Source organism: Miscanthus floridulus, chromosome 19, assembly GCF_019320115.1.
Source record: "Miscanthus floridulus cultivar M001 chromosome 19, ASM1932011v1, whole genome shotgun sequence".
NCBI classification, from domain to species: domain Eukaryota; kingdom Viridiplantae; phylum Streptophyta; class Magnoliopsida; order Poales; family Poaceae; genus Miscanthus; species Miscanthus floridulus.
The window spans coordinates 2,501,020-2,513,432 of NC_089598.1; the positions used below are offsets into that span (position 1 = coordinate 2,501,020).

A 12,413-nucleotide genomic window follows, 5' to 3' on the forward strand; every position below is an offset into this window, starting at 1 on the left:
TGGTCACTGAAACAATGTGGTACATGTAAAATGCAGCGAGTTGAATAAAAATATTCCCCCTTTTTTTTTTTGCAGAATGACGTGCGATCGAGCCTGGTTGGCCTTTTTCATCATGAATTGAATACACAAGAAAATGTGTTCACGAAATGAAATGGATATAAATGTATAACATGAGAGGAAGTTGAGGAACACAAAACATAATAATAAGGTAAACAAACACCGCAATGAAAATGGATGGAAATGTATAACATGAAAGGAAGTTTCTTCTAAACAAAAAAAATTAAAGAAAGTTGAGGAACATATGAAAATAATAAAAAACAAAAAAAATGCACCAGCCAGGAATCCAACCTGGGTCTGTTCTGGGCCGTGGCAGGGTACTGTTCTTCTTCCACTAGACCAATGGTGCTGTTTTGCTAACGGATGGCGTGACGATTTTGAAATCCAAATCTCCGTCGGAAGCGGATCCTGCTTCCCCTTGGGCTCTCGGCCACCAGTTACTGGCCGTGTCCGGGTCGCCGCCCCACTGGTGCGCTTGCGGCCTCGCTCGGTCGCTCCTCACCCGGCCAGCCCCCACCTCCCTCAGTCCCTCTCTCCTGTTCCCGTGGGCGGCGTTCTCCCGCGCCCATGGCGATCTCGCGCCTCCAGCCCGTCGTCATCCTCCTCGTGCTCCGCGCCTTCGCTTCGCTTCCCACGCAGGCCGCTGCGAGAGGCGGCCGCGATCCGTCAGGTCTCTCTCTCCCTTCTCTTCCCCTGACCTTGAGATGTCGAGGTTGGATATGCATTGCAATGGGGGCGATGATGCGGGTTGGAACTTATAACCGTTCCCCATCCGTGTGAAGCGGTGGGGTTCCGTGTCCCACTTGGGACCCTCGGGCACTGTGGATCCGGCAGCTCGTTTCGTTTTGGTGGGTGCTTATAGGATTTTTTAGGGAGTTGTCCGGTGCCTTAGGCCACGTTTAGTTTGCCCGATTCGGCGACGGCAAAGCTACTGTAGCTACACTGTTTTTATTTGTTAATAATTGGTCAATTGTTGACTAATTAGACTCAAAACGTTCGTCTCGCAAAGTACAACCAAACTGTGCAATTAGTTTTTAATTTCGTCAATATTTAGTACTCCATGCATGTACCGCAAGTTTGATGTGACGGGGAATCTTCTTTTTGCATAGTGTCAAAGTTTGGAATTAGGGTGAACTAAACACCCCTAAGTCATCTTGGTACAACCGTCGTTGATTGGGGATGAACAGAGTCGGCGCACGCTCAGTGATGCCGGGGATGAGCTAGAATTATAAAAATATCATGCTCTTCAATACGTGATGTGTGTGTTGACTGTTGAAGAATGAAGACTACGGCCTATCACGTATTTATTTAGCTTATTAAAACAATGGTATACATTTTTGTAATGGCTTGATTAATCATTAATCTGGAGTTTTGTAGTGGCTTATTTTGTCCACGCTCCATCCAAAACAGATTCATACCCATGCCCTTCTCTGAGATCAAGTTATTCTTATCTTGACTAACCTCATCATCTATCTGTTATTTTCATTATGCAGTTACTGACGTATCTATTATTTTGTTTGTCCACCGTGTGCAGATGATGTAGCTCATGAGTCATTTTCACGTAAAAGATCATGTATGTTTAGAATTAGAACTTTTAAGGATTTTTTTATATATAAAAACAAAGGGACTTGCTATATCCCAGTCGACTGAAATATAGAGCTTTTTTCAGTCGACGAGCACAACCCTTGGATCTGCATCCAAGGGTTCAAATGGTCTGTGTTGTTTTTCTTCTTCTGCCAAGGCTAACGGGTCCGCGAATAAACCCACAAACCCAACACATGTGGCTACCGGGCCTGCCAAACCTTAACGGGCGCATGATCTGATACCCGTTAACTGAAGTTGGTGCTTGTTTGACCCAAAATGACCCTATCGGTCCAATAAACAGACATAGAAGCACACCAGACAATTACAACTCTCATTGCACCCTCCAGGAAGAAAAAAACATGGCCGATTGAATCACACACCACTTTGCAAGAAAATCAGGCATGTAAACTCCCCTCTGTTGTGTACAAATTCCGTAATTGTATTAGTGTTCAATGCCTTGTAGGCCTTATAGACTGTAGCACTACCATTGTGTATGTGCTCAAATCAGATTGTACTATTACTGCCTTAGCTAAGACCGCACAAAAATGCACCAAAAACCAAAAACTACTTGATCTGCTAAGGGAGACACATTTGCCTAATGTTAGATCAGCTGTATGGAGACACCAGTTTAGCTGGTCAGTTCCCCTACTACTTGCTCCAAGTGCTGAATGACTTCTAGGCCTTATAGATCACAATTGCACAACCTAATCAAGTGGCCAACCTAAGAAGAATTCAAATCGTGCAAGAACTGAATAGAGCGAACACAGTGAATTACAGACCTCTTCTTTCTCTGATGATAGTGAACAATATAAGCTGCATGCATGTGAAGCATGTTGTAAGTAGATTTAATGCCTGATCTATATCTAAACAAAAAACAAACTAATCAGTGTTGGCACAAACACAAAAAATCACAAATCTAACTGCGAAAATTGCGCATTCCAACAAATGCAATTTCTAGTATTGAAAAATGCAATTATAAATAAAGACATTAGTATTTCATTATGATTTGTTGGATACACACACTCAAGTCTACGGAGAAGAAATTATGAACTGCATAACAACAAAGGCATAATAATTTCTACTGAGTAAAGAATGAACTAACTTGCAGTAGACTAGGCAAGTAGACTACTGCATAACTAACTTGTAGTAGACTAGGCAAGTTACAAGAACCAAAGGCCAGTCATCTGGTACATATAAGGAGAAAGCGCTTCCATCTAATTGCCCTGCAAGCCCAAAAATCTTTCGCCAAAACACGAGCTAGGACAATATTTGTTGCTGGTGCCTTTTATTTTTTTTATTTTCTTTATTCAGATAAAAACTAACTTAGATCTTCAAATTTGAGAGCTATGACAATGTTGATGGTGTAGAAAGATAGAATTGGGAGGCAATTGGCCACACCTCAATAGGAGGGGGCGCCTTCTGTTATATAGGGCCGGCTGGCCTTGCTTTACAAGGCAAGGGTAATTCCCTTGATTTACATCTACTAAATATAGTAACTAATCCCTGATTTACATCTGCTAATTATAGCAACTAATCCTTGATTTACATCTACTAATTATGGCTACAAATGCCGCAGCATATGGTAAGGGGCTGCGGCATATTCTATTGCCTAACACCCGCCCGCAGTTGCAGCGGGAGGCTCCCGGACGCAAAGACTGGATCGAAATTCTCGAAAGAGTGCTGTCGGAAGCCCTTTAGTCATGATGTCGGCGAACTGGTGAGAGGAGGGCACATGGAGAACCCGAATCTCACCGAGGGCCACCTTTTCGCGGACGAAGTGAATGTCGATCTCAATGTGCTTCGTTCGCTTGTGGTGGACGGGGTTGGCTGTCATGTAGACGGCGCTGACGTTGTCGCAGAAGACAACGGTGGCGGAGGGCAGCCGGATGTGGAGCTCCTGGAGTAACTGTCGAAGCCAGCAGCACTCAGCCACAACGTGAGCCACGGCCCGATACTCTGCCTCGGCGCTGGAGCGGGACACCGTGGTCTGGCGCTTGGAGGACCAAGAAACCAGATTGTCACCGAGATAGACGCAGAAGCCGGAGGTGGATCGTCAAGAGTCTGGACAGCCTGCCCAGTCAGCGTCAGAGTAGGCAGTCAGTTTGTCGACAGACCCGGTGCCAATGTGAAGACCCGAGGAGAGAGTCCCCTGTACGAAGCGTAGGATGCGCTTGATGAGCGCATGGTGAGGCTCGCGTGGGGTGTGCATGAAGAGGCACACCTGTTGAACAGTATATGCCAGATCAGGATGAGTCAGGGTTAGGTACTGGAGAGCCCCCGCCAAGCTCCTGTACTCAGATGCGTCCTTCTCTGACAATAGATCCTCGTCGGCCGCGGATAGCTTGGCATGAGTGTCAATAGGTGTCGTGGTCGGATGACACTCAGCCATGCCCACGCGCTGAAGAAGCTCGACAGCGTACTATCACTGGGAGAGGAAGAGGCCATCTGAGGAGCGTGTGACAGTGATGCCGAGGAAGTGGTGGAGGGCGCCAAGATCCGTCATGGTGAACTCGAAGCTCAGTCGAGCCATAATGCGCTGAAGAAGAGCCAAGGAAGAGGCGGTGAGAACGATGTCGTCGACGTACAGTAGTAGGTAGGAGAGGCTTGTCCCCTCTCGTAGAATGAAAAGGGACGTGTCAGAGGCGGAGGTGACGAAGCCGAGCTGTCGGATGAAGGTGGCGAAGCGCTGGTACCAGGCCCGCGGAGCCTGCTTCAGTCCATACAAGGACTTCTACAGATGGCAGACGTAGTCTAGGGCGCTAGGGTCAACAAATCCTGGCGGCTGCTGGCAGTAGACGGTCTCCTCGAGGTGGCCATGAAGAAAAGCGTTCTTCACGTCCAGCTGATGAATCGGCTAGGCGTGGGACGCGGCGATGCTAAGTACAGACCGAATGGTGGCCGGTTTGACAACCGGGCTGAAGGTCTCGTCGTAGTCGACGCCCTCACGCTGGGAGAAGCCTCGGACAACCCAGCGAGCCTTGTGGCGGGCGAGGGACCCATCGGCATGGAACTTGTGCCGGAAGATCCACTTCCCCGTCACGACGTTGGTGCCGGGGGGCCGCGGAACGAGCTGCCAGGTGTTGTTGTCGATGAGGGCCTGGTACTCATCCATCATCGCGGCACGCCAGTTGGCGTCGGCCAGTGCGCTGCGGTAGTTCGTCGGAATCGATGATGGGGAGGATGACATTGTGGCCGCCAGCCCTTCATAGTTGACGTGAGGGATGGCACCCGTCATGGTGCGGGTGACACGCGGCGGCGGTGGCGGTGGCGGAGCAGGAGATGCCGCCGGTGCTGGTAAGGGCGCCGTAGGTGGTGCCGGGGCGTCAGGAGCCGCAGGGGCTGCTGGGGCAGCGGCCGGCTCAGACGTAGTCGTCGTACAGGAGCGGCGGACGTAGACCCGTGGGAAGGGAACCACGCTGGGTCCAGGCGGGGGCACGTGACCATGCCCGCCCGGTGGCGAAGAAGGCGATGCCGCAACGTCTGAGGGAGGCTACTCCACAGGCGTCGAGGAGAGAGTCCCACCTGCAACAACAGTAGGGCAAGGCACCGAAACCATATCGTCGTTGAGGAGGAAGTCAAGGGAAGCGGGGGAGGAGGTGTCTAAGGTGGCTGCAAAGGGAAAAGTGGTTTCGTCAAATATGACATGGTGAGAGATGATGATGCGACGGGTCGATAGGTCGAGGCAGCGGTAACCTTTGTGCGAGGGGGGATATCCGAGGAAGACGCATGCTGTGGAGCGAGGGGCGAGCTTATGTTTGGAGGTTGCTTGCATGTTGGGGTAACAGAGGCACCCAAAAACACGCAGATGACTATAGGTTGGTGGCTGGTTATGCAGTCGAGTGTAGGGAATTTCATGCTGAATGGAGGAGGATGGGCGCCTATTATGGAGGTAGCAGGCTGTTAGGAGCCCCTCAGCCCAATATGTGGGCGGCAGGGAGGCATGAAGGAGCATAGTACGAATGGAATTGTTGAGTGTGCGGATGATGTGTTCGGCTTTGCCATTTTGGGGTGATGTGTAGGGGCAGGAGAGGCGGAGGTGAGTGCCTTGAGCAGCGAGGAATTTGGTGGTGGCGGTGTTGATGAATTCAGTGCCGTTATCGGCCTGAACACATTTTAGGGGAAGACTGAATTGTGTTTTGGCAAGCGCAGCAAGCTCGACTACGTGTTGGTGGACCTCAGATTTTTTCCGGAGCGGAAAAACCCAACAGTAGTGACTATAATCATCCAAACATACCAAGTAATATGAAAAACCAGACAGACTGTTGATGGGGGAAGTCCATACATCACAGTGAACAAGTTCAAAGGGTGCATGAGTTATGGAATGCGAGGAACTGAAGGGTAGACGCGTATGCTTGCCTAACTGACATGAGTGACATAGGGAGCGGTCCACTTTATTACAGGAAACAGCATTAATTTTATTAAGACGTTCTAATGCAGCAGGGGCTGGATGGCCGAGACGTTGATGCCACAGTGTGGACGAAGCAGCCAAGAGAGCATGAGATGGGGCAACAGGTGTGCCGGCAGGCATGGTGTATAGGTCCCCGTCGCTGTTACAGCGGAGAATCATGTGTCCTGTCCTGAGATCCTTAACAGAAAAACCATGTGCGTCAAATTCAAAGGAACAACTATTGTCGCGAGTGAACTGACGGACAGATAACAGGTTGCGGACTATGGATGGTGCGACAAGAATATTGTTAAGAGCGAAATTTGTTGTAGGTGTAGGAAGGACGGAATGGCCTCTAGACGTAACAGGAATGCTAGTGCCATTACCTACTGTTATTGAGGAGATGGAGGGGGGAGGCGTTGGGTAAGCATACCATCCGAGGATGTCATGTGCGTGGAGGCGCCAGAGTCAACGACCCAGGGCGAGTTGCCCTGCAGTTACATGTTCTGCAGAGCAGCAATGAGGCTGGCTACATCCCAGGTGCTGGTGGAGGTGTTGGAGCCGCCGGAGGACGCCTGGAGCGGAGCGAAGGCGGTGTGGGCCTACGGGGAAGGCCCGAGGATGCTCTGGTTGCGCCCAGCCTAGGCGCCAGGACCTCCAGGGGCGCCAAGACCTCCTTGGCGGCGCTGTCCAGGAGGGGTGACGTGCTCTCCAGGGGCCACACGTTCGCCGGTCCAGGGATTGAAGCCCTAGGGAACGCGTTTGTTGGTATTGGTGCTGCCGGAGGTGTTGGAGAAGCCGCCGTAGGAGTTTGGGAAGGGCTGCTGGCCGCCCGTCTTGGTGTTAGGCCGCCTGCCGCCCTGCTGCTGCTGCTGGTTACCGCCCTGCTGCTGCCGTTGGTTACCACCAGGAGAGGAGGCAGCAGCCAGGAGGGCGGTGGTGGCGCGCACTTTCTCCTCGTTGTGCAGACGTAGTTCTTTGAGAAGGAGCTAGTGCCGGGCGTCGGCGAAGGTGAGGGGCTGCTTTTCGGCGATGGTGTCGGCGACGGTGGAGTAGACCTCGTTGAGCCCGCGCAGCAGATTGAGGACGAGGTTGGGCTCAGATACGGGCTGCCCGACGTCGCGTAGTTCGTCGGCCTTCTCCTTCATGCGAACGTAGTAGGCGTTAATGGACAGGTCCCCCTGAGTCATTGAGTGGAATTCGTGATTCAAGAAGATGGCGCGAGGAGCTTTGTTCGCCTGGAACACGGTGCTGATGGCCGTCCAAAGGGCGCTCGCCGTCTGCGTGTTGTCGGTCATGGCGAGGTTGAGGACGGCGTCGGAGACGGTGCTGTACATCCATCCGCGGACGCAGAAGTCAGCCTGTGTCCAGGCCTCGTCGGTGGGGCGCGAGGTGGAGGCGGTGGCGAGATGATGCAGCAGCCCGAATTTCCCACACGTGGCCTGGAACGCCGTCGACCACTTGGTGAAGTTGGAGGGCTTCAACTCAAGGGTCATGGGGACGTGGAGCTTGATGTTGATGGTGGAGAAGGGGTAGATGGCGGGGGCAGAGTCGGCCCCTAGGACGCCGCTGGTGGCAGAGGAGATGGCTGCGGTGGTGTCCATGGCAGGGGGGGTGGGGGGGCGCAGGAGGTTTGGGCAGAAGGTGGAGAGGGGCCGGGAGATCAGATCGAGACCCGGATCTCTGACACCATGTAGAAAGATAGAATTGGGAGGCAATTTGCCACACCTCAATAGGAGGGGGTGCCTTCTGTTATATAGGGCCGGTTGGCCTTGCTTTACAAGGCAAGGGTAATTCCCTTGATTTACATCTACTAAATATAGTAACTAATCCCTGATTTACATCTGCTAATTATAGCAACTAATCCTTGATTTACATCTACTAATTATGGCTACAAATGCCGCAGCATATGGTAAGGGGCTGCGGCATATTCTATTGCCTAACAGATGGGATCACACCAATCATCACCTGGTTTTCTTCAATATCCTAGAAATCACAAACACCAACAAAATCGCAACTTTGATATTGAAAATGATATGTCACCATCCAAGTTGTTGGAAGGAGAAGTCCCTAAACACAAAAGGCAAGTTTGAATAAAAGCACTGTATGCTAAAACCTACAGGCCACAACCACAAATAAACATGATACTCGAAGTTCAACTTACATCCTGAGTGATGAACAAGCGCCAATCTCATTAGTGATATATCCGGATAGCCTATTTGAATTCAGATTGCTGAAGATAAATGCAAAGGACACCAATTAATAGAGGTCAGAAAACTAAAAATCCAAAGTAGTGAGCACATGGCCCAACACAAGCGCAGATCAAGAACAAATATTAGCTAAATTTACTCCTACAGTTCAGCTAGTCTTTGAATATAACCATTGAAGGGACAAGTACTGTCACAAAAAATTGCGTTGGCACAAATCACAAGAAACAAGCACTGTGCAACAAGAACTCATACAGACAGAAGGTTTATCTATAGTTGTTAGCTGCTTCTAGGGCGGGAAGAGAGAGACAGAGAATGGTTGAGAGGGTGGGTGGGGAATAAGAGAACCAGACAGTGATCTAGGTCCAGGCAATGGCAAAATTCACAAACAACAGAGATACAAGGACAAAAATGTGGTCTATATTGGCACAAATCACAATTAACAAATTATATTTTTTTCTATAGAAGGACAGAGACAAATGGGTTTTTATTCTTGGTATCGAAAATTGCGCATTGCACCTATACAAATTGCAAATAAGGAAATTTGCAAGTTTAGTACAAAATGTGTGCAATAACCGTCAGAAATAACAGAAACACACTTCTCTATTTGGTCAGTAATCAGTTCACTCAAATCCTAACATGTTCAGACAACAGGCAGTGGCTAAAAGCATGAAAACCGTAGCAATGGCAAATACATGTTCAGACTAGATTGAGCAAACATACACTCTCATCTAATCTACAGGTGCTGAAACCCATCAATACCTACGACCAGTATGAGGCAGATACTGGTAAACTCGGTACCAGAAGCAGTGTCATACGCGCTAACATTTTTTCGAATGCTGCACCAGTCTGTAAAGTTCTTACCGAGCATGGTAGAATGATTGCGCCTAGCAAAACAATGCAAATATAGTATCATTCATGCCATCCGTAGGCAAGTTTAATTTGGAGCCACAACTAACACTATGTTGTCCTATGCCATCTAGCAATGCTCCTTCAAATCTGTTGGATCCCCTACTTCACCTACATCTAATATTCTATTAGCACAAAAAGCCTATTAACAAATTAGTTTGCAAGGCTACAACAACGTTTTGACAATGAACAGGTATGTAATGAAATACGGGTCCATTGACTGTGCCATTCAGCCTAACCTTAGGCCCTTAGTCACCCTCCGTGAACAAACTTGTGGCAATCAATAGAGAAACTACTATGTTGTAAATTGTGTATGCTAACAACTAAAATTGTGTTTCCCGACTTGTGCAATTTACATTATTACAGATAGCAATTAATTAATTTAGTATTTTATTTGTATTTTTTATGAAGAGGAGAGATTAGCAGGAACAGAGCACTTCAACTACTAGGAAAAGAACAACAAATAGATGGAATGAATGTGAGATTAAAAATCAAGCGCAAACAATCACATGTATTAGATGATCTAAACTAATTGTTGCCTGAAGAAACTGAGCACTTCAACAATCACTTTAGAACTACTATGTTCTAAAGTGTCGGTCGGCAGCCGCAAACTAGCCCTTTGGAACACAGTAACACAAACCCAATTCTATGTGATTTGGTCAGAGTGTTGTATCCATCGGGTAGTTCTAAATTTATAGAATAGCTTAATTTGGAGCACACAGGAGATTCACCGGAGTGCCCATCAAAGGTCACCCTCTCCCCCCACTACTGCATCTGCTATAGAATATGTTATTCATTTCTGCATTCTTAACAAAGATTGAATAACAAAGATACAAGCACCTGCTGGCACACTACAACAACCATTCTTGCATGATCCTGTCTATATCAACATGTGTGAGTTGCCACAAGCACATCCTGCTATTGGAGATGCAATAGCAGGATCTGTACTAATGAGAGGTTTGTGTATGAACAAATCACAAATGACAGATTCCAACTAGTTTTAACACAAAATACAACAATTTTTTTCTATGCAATCACAATAAAAAATCAAAAGAGAAAAAAAATTTCCTATACAAGGACAGATTACAAATTCTTTCTATGCAAACACAATCACAAATCACAAAGAAACAATTATTTTCTATAGAAGGATAGATTACAAAATTTTTCTATGCTAACACAATCACAAAACACAATAAACAATTTTTTTCCTATACAAGGACAGATTACAAATTTTATCCATGGAAGCACAATCACAAATCACAAGAAACAATAGTTTGTTGTCATAGCTAAGGTAATCATTAGATTGAATGATCGGAAGACTAAAGAAGTCTAGAAGATGAAACATGTTGCTGACATGGTTAAATTGAGGACCAAAACTCGGCTATTTAACAAGTGCGCCATTATTCGGCACTTGCCAGACTCTAATGATTAATAAAGCATGATCAACATTCCTAGTTCTGACATTGATAGGCCCCTAAACTTCACAGTTCACAACTGGCAAACTGGAATGGTTCCTACGCCCCAAAACAATTATGCCCACTAGACCAGAGTTACGACCCGGTTCCATGCATCTCAATCTGGTCAAACCCTCCTCAAAATTCAAAAACCGCGAGAGGGAAATCACGAGTTTATGAATAATTATTTCAAGTGGCATGGTGCCTGGATATTAAGTGATAGCACAACAGGTTTGCCTCATCTTAGTACAATTAACATACATGGGTGTTGCTACATGCTTGGTGAGAGGAGCTTCAGTATTATGTGATGATAATATAGAGCTTATATGATTCTAGTAAATATTACTTTTTGTTGGCCCACAACCCAATTTGATTATTGAAAAAAAATCTACAATGTAAATGTCAATTATACTCATGAGGTAAATCAAAATTCCACATATTGCATATTATGACACCTACAGTTGCAGCTTTAAATACTTGCAATCTACACTATTCCTAATTGCAACTAATGAACTTAGTGTTTTATTTGTTTGTTTTTCATGAACATGAGAGTTTAACGGGAACAGAGAACTATGGAGAACAACAACAAACAGATGGAAGGAATGTGACATTCAAAATTCATACCTCATTTATCAAAAATAAGATTTGCTTGCCATTACCAAGATGAATCTTCTATATTGAAGTTCCTTAGCCACACACGAATGTGAATGATAAATACAGCCTGCAGGCGTGCAAAATAAGCAGTATCCATTACTTTCAAGTTAACTAACAATATACATGAATTGTCCTGCCGCAAGAGAAGAGAAAAGACTTATGAGGATCATAGCAGATGTCCTTACCAACATAGAAATCTACAGACACTTTGGATTCTTAGGACTGAATTAGCAACCATCCAAAGCAATAATAATCATAAGCTTCTTGGTTGTTTGTTCTAAAGAATTGACAGAAGACTTGCCATCATTTGACAAGAACAACTTCTAGTATGCATGCTTGTAGAACCTAGGCATGATCACTTAGTCAACAATAGTAGTCGCAGAAACAAGTACAGAGTAACAAAAAGACATGATCTCTAACGACACTAAAACAATTAACAAATCTGAACCGTGTTGGCACAAAGACAATTAACAAGTTCCAATTTTTTCTATAGTCACACAAAGATAAAAATCCTAACTGTGTTGGCACAAAGACAATTCAAGTGGTGGCAAGGCATGGTGTGTCAGGAGCTGCATCATTAGTATTTGAATTGAAAGTCACAAAATGTTAACTGCAGAGTGGAGTTGCTTAGTTAGCACAAGATGACGATGTTCTTACTGACAGACACAATCACAGAACAACTAGAGTTTCAAATATTAAGACATGCACGTTTCCACTTCTTCAGGTCTGAACGATGTACGTACTGAAAGAAAACTGAATGTGAACGAGTATTAATTGAAATGGAAAGTGAGCTACCTGAGTAAGCTGGGTGAGGAAATTGGGCGTCTCCAGCGTGTCGAGGCCGATCTGGCCGAAGGTGAGGGCAATGAGCACGGCAGCCAGGAAGTTAGTGATGGAGAAGTCAAGGGACCTGTGCTGCGACAGCCGGCCCCGTCGCTCCAGCACCGCTAGGACAACCGGCCAGGTGCCTAGGAGCACAATCGTCACTGCCATCAGCCTAATGCACTGCTAATATCCTTCACCAGGTACATCTTGCCATCTCTTCTTGTCTTACAGACAGGACAGGACAGAGACGACGTCGAAGATTGCAGGACCACAGGACCAATCAACAAACCTGATGCAAGAAAAACTTTTCAGTCATGCTTACTGATCTCAATTCACAAA

At 46.7% G+C, this 12,413-nt stretch overlaps 1 pseudogene; it reads right to left on the minus strand.

Annotated features, from left to right (window-relative positions):
- Positions 1-6,417: 6,417 nt before the first annotated feature.
- On the minus strand, positions 6,418-7,629 carry LOC136528800 (uncharacterized; annotated as a pseudogene).
- Between the last annotated feature and the right edge of the window lie 4,784 nt (positions 7,630-12,413).